The following is a 10659-nucleotide window of genomic DNA, read 5'->3' on the forward strand; positions in this document are numbered from 1 at the left end:
TTGGAAGGGATTATCCAGGCATTGTGAATCCTCTGGATGGGTCAGACATCACTGCACACCAAGGTAAAAGCCAGCTGAGAGAAATCTCTTTTTAAATGTCTGTATTCATAAGTGTTAGAAGAGAACAGGAATGAAGTTCCCAGTCCTAAACAGTTTTTTTTGAAACAAGTGATCTTCTGAATATACAAGAGAAGAGGATTGGAATTACCAGGTGGCCCTGACCGCTCTTACGTTATTGTTCCATCATTTTTTGTTTGGCATTAATTTGAGGATGGAACTGCCTGAACCTTGCTGCTATAAAGATTAGCTGTCTTGTCTGGCTCTGCAGAGCCTGCTGTAAAAACCCTTTTGTGCCAGGCCATATTCATCCAGTTCTACCCCCTGCCCCACCCCCCCAAAAGAGATGCTGGAGATACTGCATTGTTTGCCTCCAGTTATAATGTACTGTATTGTCATGAGACATGGAATGGATTTAATTTGCCATCAAATATGCTTCCTAGCAAGAGCACCTAGCTTTTTAAACTTTTCTTAATGTTTCTGAGTGTGGTGATGCTGTATGCCAGACCTCTGTGAAAATGTGCTGAATCCCACACACCTTCCTTCCAGCTGTTCTGGGCAATGTGGTGAGACCTAGTACTTGGGATGTGCTTAGTTGCTCCAGATGGCTGCTCTTGTGAAAAATGCAAGTTGATGTTGCAGCAAAAAAAAAAGTGTTTGGAGTTTAAATTGATTTTTAAATTGGATTGTGTTTTTTCACTTCCCCTCTGTTTGTATTTTGAAACAAAGTCCATTCCCTATGTATTTTGGTAAAGCATTTAGAAGAAGAATTAAATTATTTAAACTAACCCTGGTACCGAATTGGAAATTATAATTAAAAAACATACCTGCATTGTGGCAAAAAACAGATACACTATTCATGGTGGGTGGGGTTTTTTTGTTCTTAATGATCTACACAAGTGAGTAAAGTGCTTGGCATGTGAAATATATTAGGAGTCATCTGAAAATACTGAGGAAAAATAAAATATTGTGGAGGCAATATTGAGGCAAAACTCATCACTCTGATGCCTGGAAAATGCAAGAGCATGCCTGCAATTTCAGGCAGTGAGGGCTGTAAAGAGGCTGTGTAAGGACACTGGTGATGACTAATATGTTGTCCTCTCTAGATGCAGACTTGTGTGGTTTGCAGCAAAACAAAATAGCATGTCCGCACAGGATACAGATGCATTTCCACAAGTCACGACAAAACGAGCTGGTTTGCCTTTACAATTCATTTATCAAAGCATTTCCAGTTCCCATTTTGAGGCTACAGGCTATTTATAAGTATCACTTCAGGAACACTACATGGTGCTCAGCTCAAATAATATTAAATTAAAAAACAAAACAAAAAAAAAACAAACCACCCCCACAAAACCTGAAGAGTGTCTGTTTTGGCTTGAGAGTATTAAGCAACCTGGGAGGCCAGCTGAAAACACTTGGTGTATGCCAAAGTAAACAAGAATTTTTGTTGCCAGTTTGGATTTGGGGAGTCTACAGAGATGTTAATGCAATGGACCAGTCCTCAGTTCAGAACTTCGATGCTAATTTGCCTGGGGGCCCCTCCTATACTTCTTTGTATTTAATCAGTGAAAACTGCTGGCTGGGAATTGATTTGGGGGATTGTATCCAGAAACACCTTTCTCTGAAAAGCAGCAGTAACAGCAGTTCAGCAGAAAGGATAAACAGCTGGATGGTTTGATCCCCGTTTTCAGTCCCTGGTCTGAGCGGCGGGGGTCCGGTCCCGGGGGTCTTGGTCCCGGTCAGAGCCGCGGGGTTCCCGGTCCCAGGCGTCCCGTTCGTGGTCCCAGTCCCAAGCCGCGGGGGTCCCGGCCCCGGGGGTCTTGGTCCTGGTCGCAGTCCGAGCCGCGGGAGTCCCGGGTCCCGAGGGTCACGGTCCCGGGGGTCCTGGTCCCGGTCCCTAGCCGCGGGGGTCAAGGTCCCGGGGGTCCCGGTCCCTGTCTCGACCCGCTAGGGTCCTGGTCCCCGGGGTCCCGGTTCCGGTCCCGGTCAGAGCCGCGGGGGTCCCAGTCCCGGGGGTCCAGGATCCCGGTTCCGGTCCCTGGTCCGAGCCGCGCGGGTCCGGTCCCGGGGTCTTGGCCCCAGTCCCGGTCCGAGCCGCGGGGATCCCGGTCCCTGTCCCGGTCCTGACCCCGGGGATCCAGGTCCCGGTCGTTAGCCGCGGGGGTGATGGTCCCGGGGGTCCAGGTCTCGGTCTCAGCGAGATCCGCGGGGGTCCTGGTCCCGGGGTCCCTGTCGCGCTCCCGGTCCCGATCTGCGGGCATCCCTGTCCCGGGGGTCTCGGTCCCGGTCCCTGGTCTGAGCCGCGGGGGTCCAGTCCCCGGGTTCTTGATCCCGGTCCGGGTCCGAGCCGCGGGGGTCCGGGTCCCGCTCCCGGGGGTCTCGGACCCTGTCCTGGGTCCAAGCCGCGGGGGTCTCGGTCGTCCCGGTCGGAGCTGCGGGGTCCCGGTCCCTGCCCAGAGTCGAGAGGGCCCCGGTCCCGGAGTCCTCGTCCCGGTCCTGGTCCAAGCCGCAGGGGTCCGGTCCCAAGGGTCCCGGTCCCGGTCCCGGTAGGCCCCTAATCCCGGTAACAATATCGTGCATGCGCAGTAGCGTTACTGGCAAAACGAAGGGTAGCGCATGCGCAGAAGCGGCTCGGCGCCTAAGATCCGGGTTCGCGCCCCGCACGGGCAGAAGCGTGGCGTGTCCGAGTGGGGGGGAAATTAAACCGTGGAGGGGCGCAGCCGTTCCGCACCCCCGCGGTCTCCAGGTGGGGGGCCTGTCGCCAGGGGCGGGGCCGTTGCAGCACCGAGCACCCGCGGGATGCGTTTGTCCCGGGGCTGCAGCGGCGCTGCAGTTCCGGACTCCCGTGCCGAGCACGCTCTGGCAGCGTGCCCGGGGGACGGCAGCGGCGGCTCCTCACCAGGAGGCAGCAGCGGGCGCCGCAGCACGGCACCGCGGGAGCGCGACGCCGTTACCGGCGGCCGGCAGCGCCGACTGGGGAGGCGCCACCGCGCATGCGCGGCGCCAGGGCTGCAGCACCCATGTTTGGCCGCCGGGTAACAGCAGTAGCGCTCCACCAACGGGGCGACTGCAGTATCCACTTTTGGTCGCCAGGTGGCAGCAGCGCTCCACCAACCTTGTGCTGAGCACTGGGCGGGATCTCAGCCCCGTTTACGCCACCGGACCCCGGGGGTGCTCGCTGCGGCTGAGGGTTCGCTTCGCTCTGCCCTTTGCCCACTCGCAGCCCGGGCATTAATACTTACTGCCTCCGTATGCAAAAGCATCCACGTGCTTCAAGCATTTCAATCCTTTGCGTATAATGCGCTCTGTTTTGCTGTGGGAAATAGGGATGCATTTGCTCTGTTTGCATTTGGAAGCATCTGTTAGTAACAGCAACTTTAAATTATTTTTTTTTTTTACATAGAAGAGACTTCGCAGGACTGCACTTTTTGAGTAGGGGCAAAACGAGTGGTGTAAATACGTGGCTTAGGAAAAGCTCACACTAGGTTTTTTCCTTGCACAACTAAGCCATTATGAGCTGTTGCACGAATTAACCTCTTGAGTTCATAGCCGTTCCCTGTGACAGGAAAGTGAGGTGTCACCGGAATGAAGGGGTGCAAAGTACGCGGCATGGACGGAAGATGGGGCAAGGGAGCGGGGTTTTCCCTCCTCCAGCCTCCCTCCCTCCCCCCGCCCCGCCCCCCGGCAGCGGGTACCCTCCGGCGAGGATTTGCTTTCCGCTCCGTGGCTGTGCCAGCCGGTCGGAGGGGCAGCTCGGTTGCTCTCAGCAGGGCGACTGTAAGCAAGTGCGGCGCTTTGCAGGGCGGAGTCAGCGGGCGGGCCGGGGGGGCTGTGACACCGAGCGGCAGCTGCTCTCGGCCAGCAGCTTCGCCTCGGGACCGAGCCCCCCAGGCAGCCGCAGAGCCCCGGGGGCCGGCAGGCTGAGGGGAGCCCGCGGCGGCACCGAGCCCCTGCCCGCCCCGGCGCAGAACGGGAGCCCCAGCCCCCGCCCGCCGCAGCTCTGAACGGGCCGTTGGTGGCTCTTCTCATGTTGGTGGTTCTCACTTTGCCCTGGTAGCCATGTGAAGCACACCACAAAAGTCGTGCTACCTGCTTTCTGGGCTGAGATGGGAAACCGCTGACTCATGACATGGGTGATGTCGTGGAGCATTTTGGCTCCAGCCGAGTGCAAAAGTCAGCGGTTCCCCATCTCAGCCCAGAAAGCAGGTAGCACGACTTTTGTGGTGTGCTTCACATGGCTACCAGGGCAAAGTGAGAACAACCAAGAGAAGTCCAAGGAAAATTATCCCGAGATCAGCAACGCAGTCTAGATGTATTTTGACAGCTGCTTGCAACTCAGCAACGAGCTGTGGCACGTCCACAGCTAATGAGGCTGTTAGAATGGATACATGACAAAGTGCCAGGCTTTCCACCTGATGGCACTTTGCAAATTCCAGCCTGGCCAGTGTGTCGGCAGATGAATGTATGATGCTGTCGTGGAGGAGCACTCCGCAGTGGGAATGCATTTAGCAACTTGGTGGCAAATTCTGGCTACTGTTTGCCAAGTGTCGACTAATTCTACTAATGGTGCTAAACCAGAAGAGGCTGTAAATTGCAACAACAGCTCGAGCGCTGAACCAGAGGAGGCTGTAAATTCCACCAACAGTGCTACTCTTCTCAACACACTGTCAATGATGGCAGCTCTGTCTGCACCTTCTCTGCCCCCAAAGCTTGCAGCGACCTTCACAGCACAGGACCAAGTGCCGGAACAGGACAACTCAGACAATGATTCTACTGACATTGAGAAACCTTTTGATCCAGGTCCTATAGATCCGGGAAAGTAACCAGACCGACCTCGCCACCCTCCCTTCCCTGATGACTTGACTCTGTTTTCAGGGAAGGGTGAAAGGGGGTCCAGGAGATCGGTGGCAGGAATGCAAGCGGGAAGCGCTTAAGCGAGGGGATTTGGGAGTCGCTATGGCATGTCCGATATTTTATCGGCCAAATCAACCTCCAGAGTGGCAGCCTGTGCATATGAGGCTGTTAAAGACTTAAGAAAAGCAGTGCGCAAAGGGGGGATTCATAGTACATTCCCTATGTCTCTTCTTGAAGCATGGCAGTCTTACACACTCACACCGCATGACTGGAAGACATTGCTTCGCATGGTCCTAACTCTGAAGCAGCATATGCTATGGTTATCTGATTTTCGTGAGCTATGTGTAGTGGCCTTGATTGAAAACCTTAATCGGGGAATTGCTGTTAACTATGAGCAGTTTGCTGGGGAAAAAAACTACACCGCTCCCGTGACTCAGACAGGGCATCCCAGGGACACCTATTTGCAGTTAAGGAGGTGGCTGTTAAGGCAGTTGTGAAGATACCCGAGTCTGGGCGAACCTCTAGTGAGTCTTTCATGTTTGCCACAGTCTTGCAGGGTCCTAGAGAGTTATATACCAACTTTATTGATAGGCTTCAGAACATTGTGCAATGACAAGTTGAGCGTGAGGAAGCTTGAGAGTTGCTTTTAAAGCAACTGTCATATGGTAATGCCAATGAAGATTGCAAGCAGGCATTACAACCCCTTTGCAATCACAATCCTGCACTGTCTGACATGGTAAGAGCATGTCAAAATACAGGGACCACAGGACATCGTGCAGCAGCCCTTGTTTCTGCACTGGCTGCTCAAATAAAACTAGGATCCAGAGCCAGCCAGGCCACCCATTTTCATTGTGGGGCTGTAGATCACTTAAAAAAGGAATACCCCAAAGCAGGGCTCAGGGGGGATAAGCTGGCTCAAAACTGCCCTCGGTGTGGGAAAGGGGAAGACTGGGCCAGGGAGTGTCACTCCAAATATCATGCCAGTGGGCAATTGATTGCCCTGACATCAGGAAACAGGAATTGGGGGGCGAAGCTGTGCGCCCCAAACAACAAAAGAAATGCAAGTGCTTGGCCAGTAAGCTCCAACCCGCCACGACCGGCAGTGCAGGATTGGACCTGGCCATCTGACAAGAAGTAATTATTAGAGATACTAAAGTAACAGTATTGCCGACTGGGGTATATGGCCCTATTGGCAAAGGAATGCATGCATTATTGATCGGACGATCATCTACCACCAAATTAGGTCTTTTTGTTTTACCGGTTATTATTGATGCTGATTATACAGGAGAAATACAAATCATGACCTGGACACCAGTGCCACCTTGCCACATTCCAGCCAAGCAGCAGGTAGCTCAGTTAGTGCCGTTTTACGGTGGCGGCAAACAGACAGGGAAAAAGGAGGGGGAAGGCAGGCTTTGGTAGCACAGGAGCCCCTCGGGTATACTGGTCCACAAGGATAAAACAAAGCCAGCCTTTTTTGGCATGCTACATTCAAGGCAAAAAATTTCAAGGTTTACTAGACACTGGAGCTGATGTATCTATTATCGAGTGCTCTGAATGGCCCCCGGAATGGCCAACAAAGGAGCCTGCATCCACTATTCTCGGGGTGGGTGGAATGCGAAGACCTCGACCGAGCATCTATTTGTTAACTATTCAAGGGCCTCGGGTTCAGCTGGCTCGAGCCGCCCCGTTTGTTATGCCGGTGCCGTGCACCTTGTGGGGTTGTGATGTACTCGGAGAGTTTGGAACTATTATTCATTTAAATGAACCAGACAAGACATCTTTTTCGTCTTTTTCATAGGGGTCATTGAACAGCCGTCCAACCCAGATTTATCACTGTCAATTATTAAGCTTTCCTGCCTCTCCAACAAGCCAGTATGAGTTGACCAGTGGCCCCTGCGTAGAGAACAGCTTGAACATCTTTATCATTTGGTAGATGAGTGGCTAAAAGCAGGACATATCCAGCCCACAGATAGCCCTTGGAATACCCCGGTGTTTTGCATCCCCAAGAAAACTGGGAAATGGACGATGTTGCATGATTTGAGAGCTGTTAATGCTGTAATTGAACCTATGGGAGCTCTTCAGCCAGGCTTGCCATCGCCAGCAATGCTACCTGCTGATTGATCTCTCATGGTAATTGACTTTAAGGACTGTCTTTATACTATTCCCCTGCATCCGGATGATGCACCTCGGTTTAGCTTTTCAATACCGGCAATCAATCAACAAGAACCCATGCAGAGATATCACTGGACTGTGCTTCCTCAGGGCATGTGCAACAGTCCCACGATGTGCCAGCTTACAGTTGCCACTGCCCTTCACAGGGTTTGTCGTGACAAGCCCTCCATGATTAGATACCACTATATGGATGACATCTTAATAGCTGCTGAAGCATAGGAGGCAGCTCATTCGGCTGCTATGCAGGTACGATCTGCTGTTAATGAAGCAGGGTTACAGATTGCAGAAGAAAAATTTCAGTGTACTCAACCCTGGAAATACCTCAGCTGGCAGATCACTCAACAGGAAATCCAACCCCAACCTGTAGTTCTTAACACCCTGAAAATTCAGACTCTTAATGATCTGCAAAAATTATTGGGAGCCATTAATTAGTCGTGCCCTGTTCTGGGACTTAGTACTGAGGATTTACATCCCCTATTTTAACAACTGAAGAGGGACCCTGATGTTAACTCTCCATGAACTTTTGACATCAGAAAGCACTCAAGCTTTGAGGAAAGTTGCTAATGCAATCAAATGACATCAATGCTTTTGCCGGCTTCTAGATCAGCCTATGTATCTAGCTATCATTCCCAGTGATTTTGAAGCCTTTGCTGTTATTTTTCAGTGGAACGAAAAATCTTCAGATTCCTTTTGGGTACTGGAGTGGGTGTTTTTACTGCATACCTTGCAAAAGACTGTAACCACAATAACTGAACTGTTTGCACAATTGATTCAATGAAGGAGAACAAGGCTCCAAATGATTAGTGGACGGGATCTTGATGTGATATATTTTCCTGCCACTAAGGAAAACCTGGACAGGTTGTTATTGCAAAGCCATGATATACAAAGTGTGTTAGTAGACTTTGTGGGGCAATTGTCTTTTCATTATCCTGAACATAAAATATGGACTGATATTCGACATCTGCCCTTATATGGCCGATGACGATTTAGAGAGATGCCGGTCGATGGCATCACTGTTTTTACAGATGCATCTGGAAAAACAAAGAAGGCAATAATCACCTGGAAGAAACCTGCCCGTTCTAAATGGTCAACTGAGGAACACCGGTGAGCTCAAGGATCTACCCAGCTCAATAGCTTGTTGAGGTGAATATGGCTTTAGAACACTTTGTACAGGAACCCTTGAATATTGTTACAGACTCCATGTACGTTGCTGGACTTGTGCAACGTATCGACTGTTCTTACCTAAAGTAAGTTTTCAGTCCTCTCCTCATGAAGGAACTTAGAACTCTGTGGACACTGGTGAATCATCGTACTCATGACTATTATGTGTTGCATATTAGGTCTCACATGGATCTTCTGGGACCCATATTTGAAGGCAACAATGTAGCAGATTTCCACACTATGTCTGCTGTTGTGCCTAATCTGTATGAACGAGCATGTATTTCTCATAGCTTTTATCATCAAAATGCATGTGCCTTGAAAAGACGGTTCCAGCTCACGCTCCGACAGGCTCATGACATCACCCTATCTTGCCCTGATTGCCAGAGAGTGACCCCTTTGCCCTCAAAAGAAGGAGTTAACCCAAGGGGTATACACTCTAATGAACTGTGGCAATCTGATGTCACTCACTTTGTGGAGTTTGGGCGATCGAAATATGTGCATGTCTCTGTAGATACCCTTTCAGGTTATACTGTTGCCACGGCTCATGCCGGGGAAAGGAGTTGTGATGTTTGCAAACATTGGCTAACATGTTTTGCCATCCTTGGCGTGCCCCAAAAAATCAAAATTGATAATGGGCCTGCTTATATAGTGCAACGAACTGCTGAATTTCTGCAGCAGTGGGGACTTCTTCATACTACAGGAATTCCTCACTCCCCCACCGGTCAAGCCATTATTGAAAGAGCTCATCGCTCCCTGAAGGACATGTTAAATAAACAAAGAAGGGTGGGCAGGGTTCAGAACTCTCCACAAGACAGATTATGGAAGGCCACCTTTGTTTTAAACTTTTTAAATCATAACAAAGATGACCAAACCTGTTATGATCATCAGTTATTCCTGCAGCAGGAAATGTCAGAAAACCCACCTGTTATGATCCAAAACCTGGTCTCGGGGGAATGGGAGGGTCCTACGCGTCTAATAACGTGGTGTCAGGGTTATGCTTGTGTCTCTACAGGAAACCAGCTCCGATGGGTCCCCGTGTGTTGTATCTGGCCTTTCTTGTCATCCTCACTTGCGATCCAGGAAGAGGCTCCTATCACCCACCTGCTTCACCCAACACCAATGTCTGGCTCACCCTCACCAATGCAACCAATCAATCTACACTGTGTATTGCCATGACCAGCCCTGCGAACCCATTCCAAACATGCCTGGTGGGCATTCCTCTCACCGAGGAGGAATGGGACTTATTGTATAATCAGCCCGTACAGGGGGGCTTGCGTCAGCCTGGGTGTCCGGGACCCAAAATGGTGGTGTGATGCCACCTGGTGATTAACAGAGGGTGAAGGTGCTCCGTGGTATAAAAAGAACAACTCAGGGAAAGGGCTTGATAAAATCAATAACTTTCCAGCTCTCCCATTAGAGCCTCAAGAACTGGAGCTACTGGGAATCATAAAAGCACCAGTGTGTTTTTACCTGAATCACACTAGCAGGCCGTATCTCGACAGCACAGGCATTGACCTTACCAGTCAGTCAGCAGTTTACCGAAATAAATCTGCCTGGTGCAAGTATACCACTCCCAGAACAGTAAACCCGGGAATTTCCTCTATAGGCCTTCTGAACAATACCTTCTGGATTTGTGGGGACAAGGCCGGGATGGGAATTCTGGGCAGGGCGGGGCGGGGGGTGCCTGGTACATCTGGTAATCTTTCTTTCTTCCACCCCAACGACTCGGCTGTTAGAGTATGGAAACAGTGCAGCACAGACCTCACAGCAGACTGTAACTCTCAGGTTGAGTTCTAGAGTGCAGCGAAGCACGTTTTTGCTTCTCTAATCCCTTCTATAAGAACAGCACATGTTCATAACTTGCTTAATAAATTAGGTTGCTGGCTTCCTAAAGAAAGTAATGCTGCAAGCGCTGCTCTTTCTGGCTTACTAGCGAATGTTGACTCTGTCCATCATGTGTTGCTACAAAACCGAGCTGCTAATGATTTCTTATTGTTAGCACAGGGATATGGGTGTGAAGACTTGGATGGGATGTGTTGCATGAATCTAATCAATTCACAAAAGCATACAGAATTTAAAAGCCTTAAACAAAGATCTGCAGCAGAGCCAGGGGCAGGATGCCTTTGGTCTCATAGGTGGGAAACTTTGGGCCGTGGGTCAAAAGTATTACAGGATTTATTATAATTGCTTTAACCACCTTATTGATGTTTGCCTTATGTCTCCCATGCCTTTTTTCCTGTATTCAGCATTTAGTTGATCATAGCATAAGTCAGATCATGGCCACCCAGCTACACATGGCCTTTGCATTGTCACAATTAGCAAGCAAAAAAGAAGAGGATAGAGAATGTCTGAAGAGAGATGTATGAGAGGAGTATGGAGAATGTCTAACCTGGCAGGAGATAAGAGAACAGC

This window comes from Falco cherrug, chromosome 6 (genome assembly GCF_023634085.1).
Source record: "Falco cherrug isolate bFalChe1 chromosome 6, bFalChe1.pri, whole genome shotgun sequence".
Lineage (NCBI taxonomy): Eukaryota > Metazoa > Chordata > Aves > Falconiformes > Falconidae > Falco > Falco cherrug.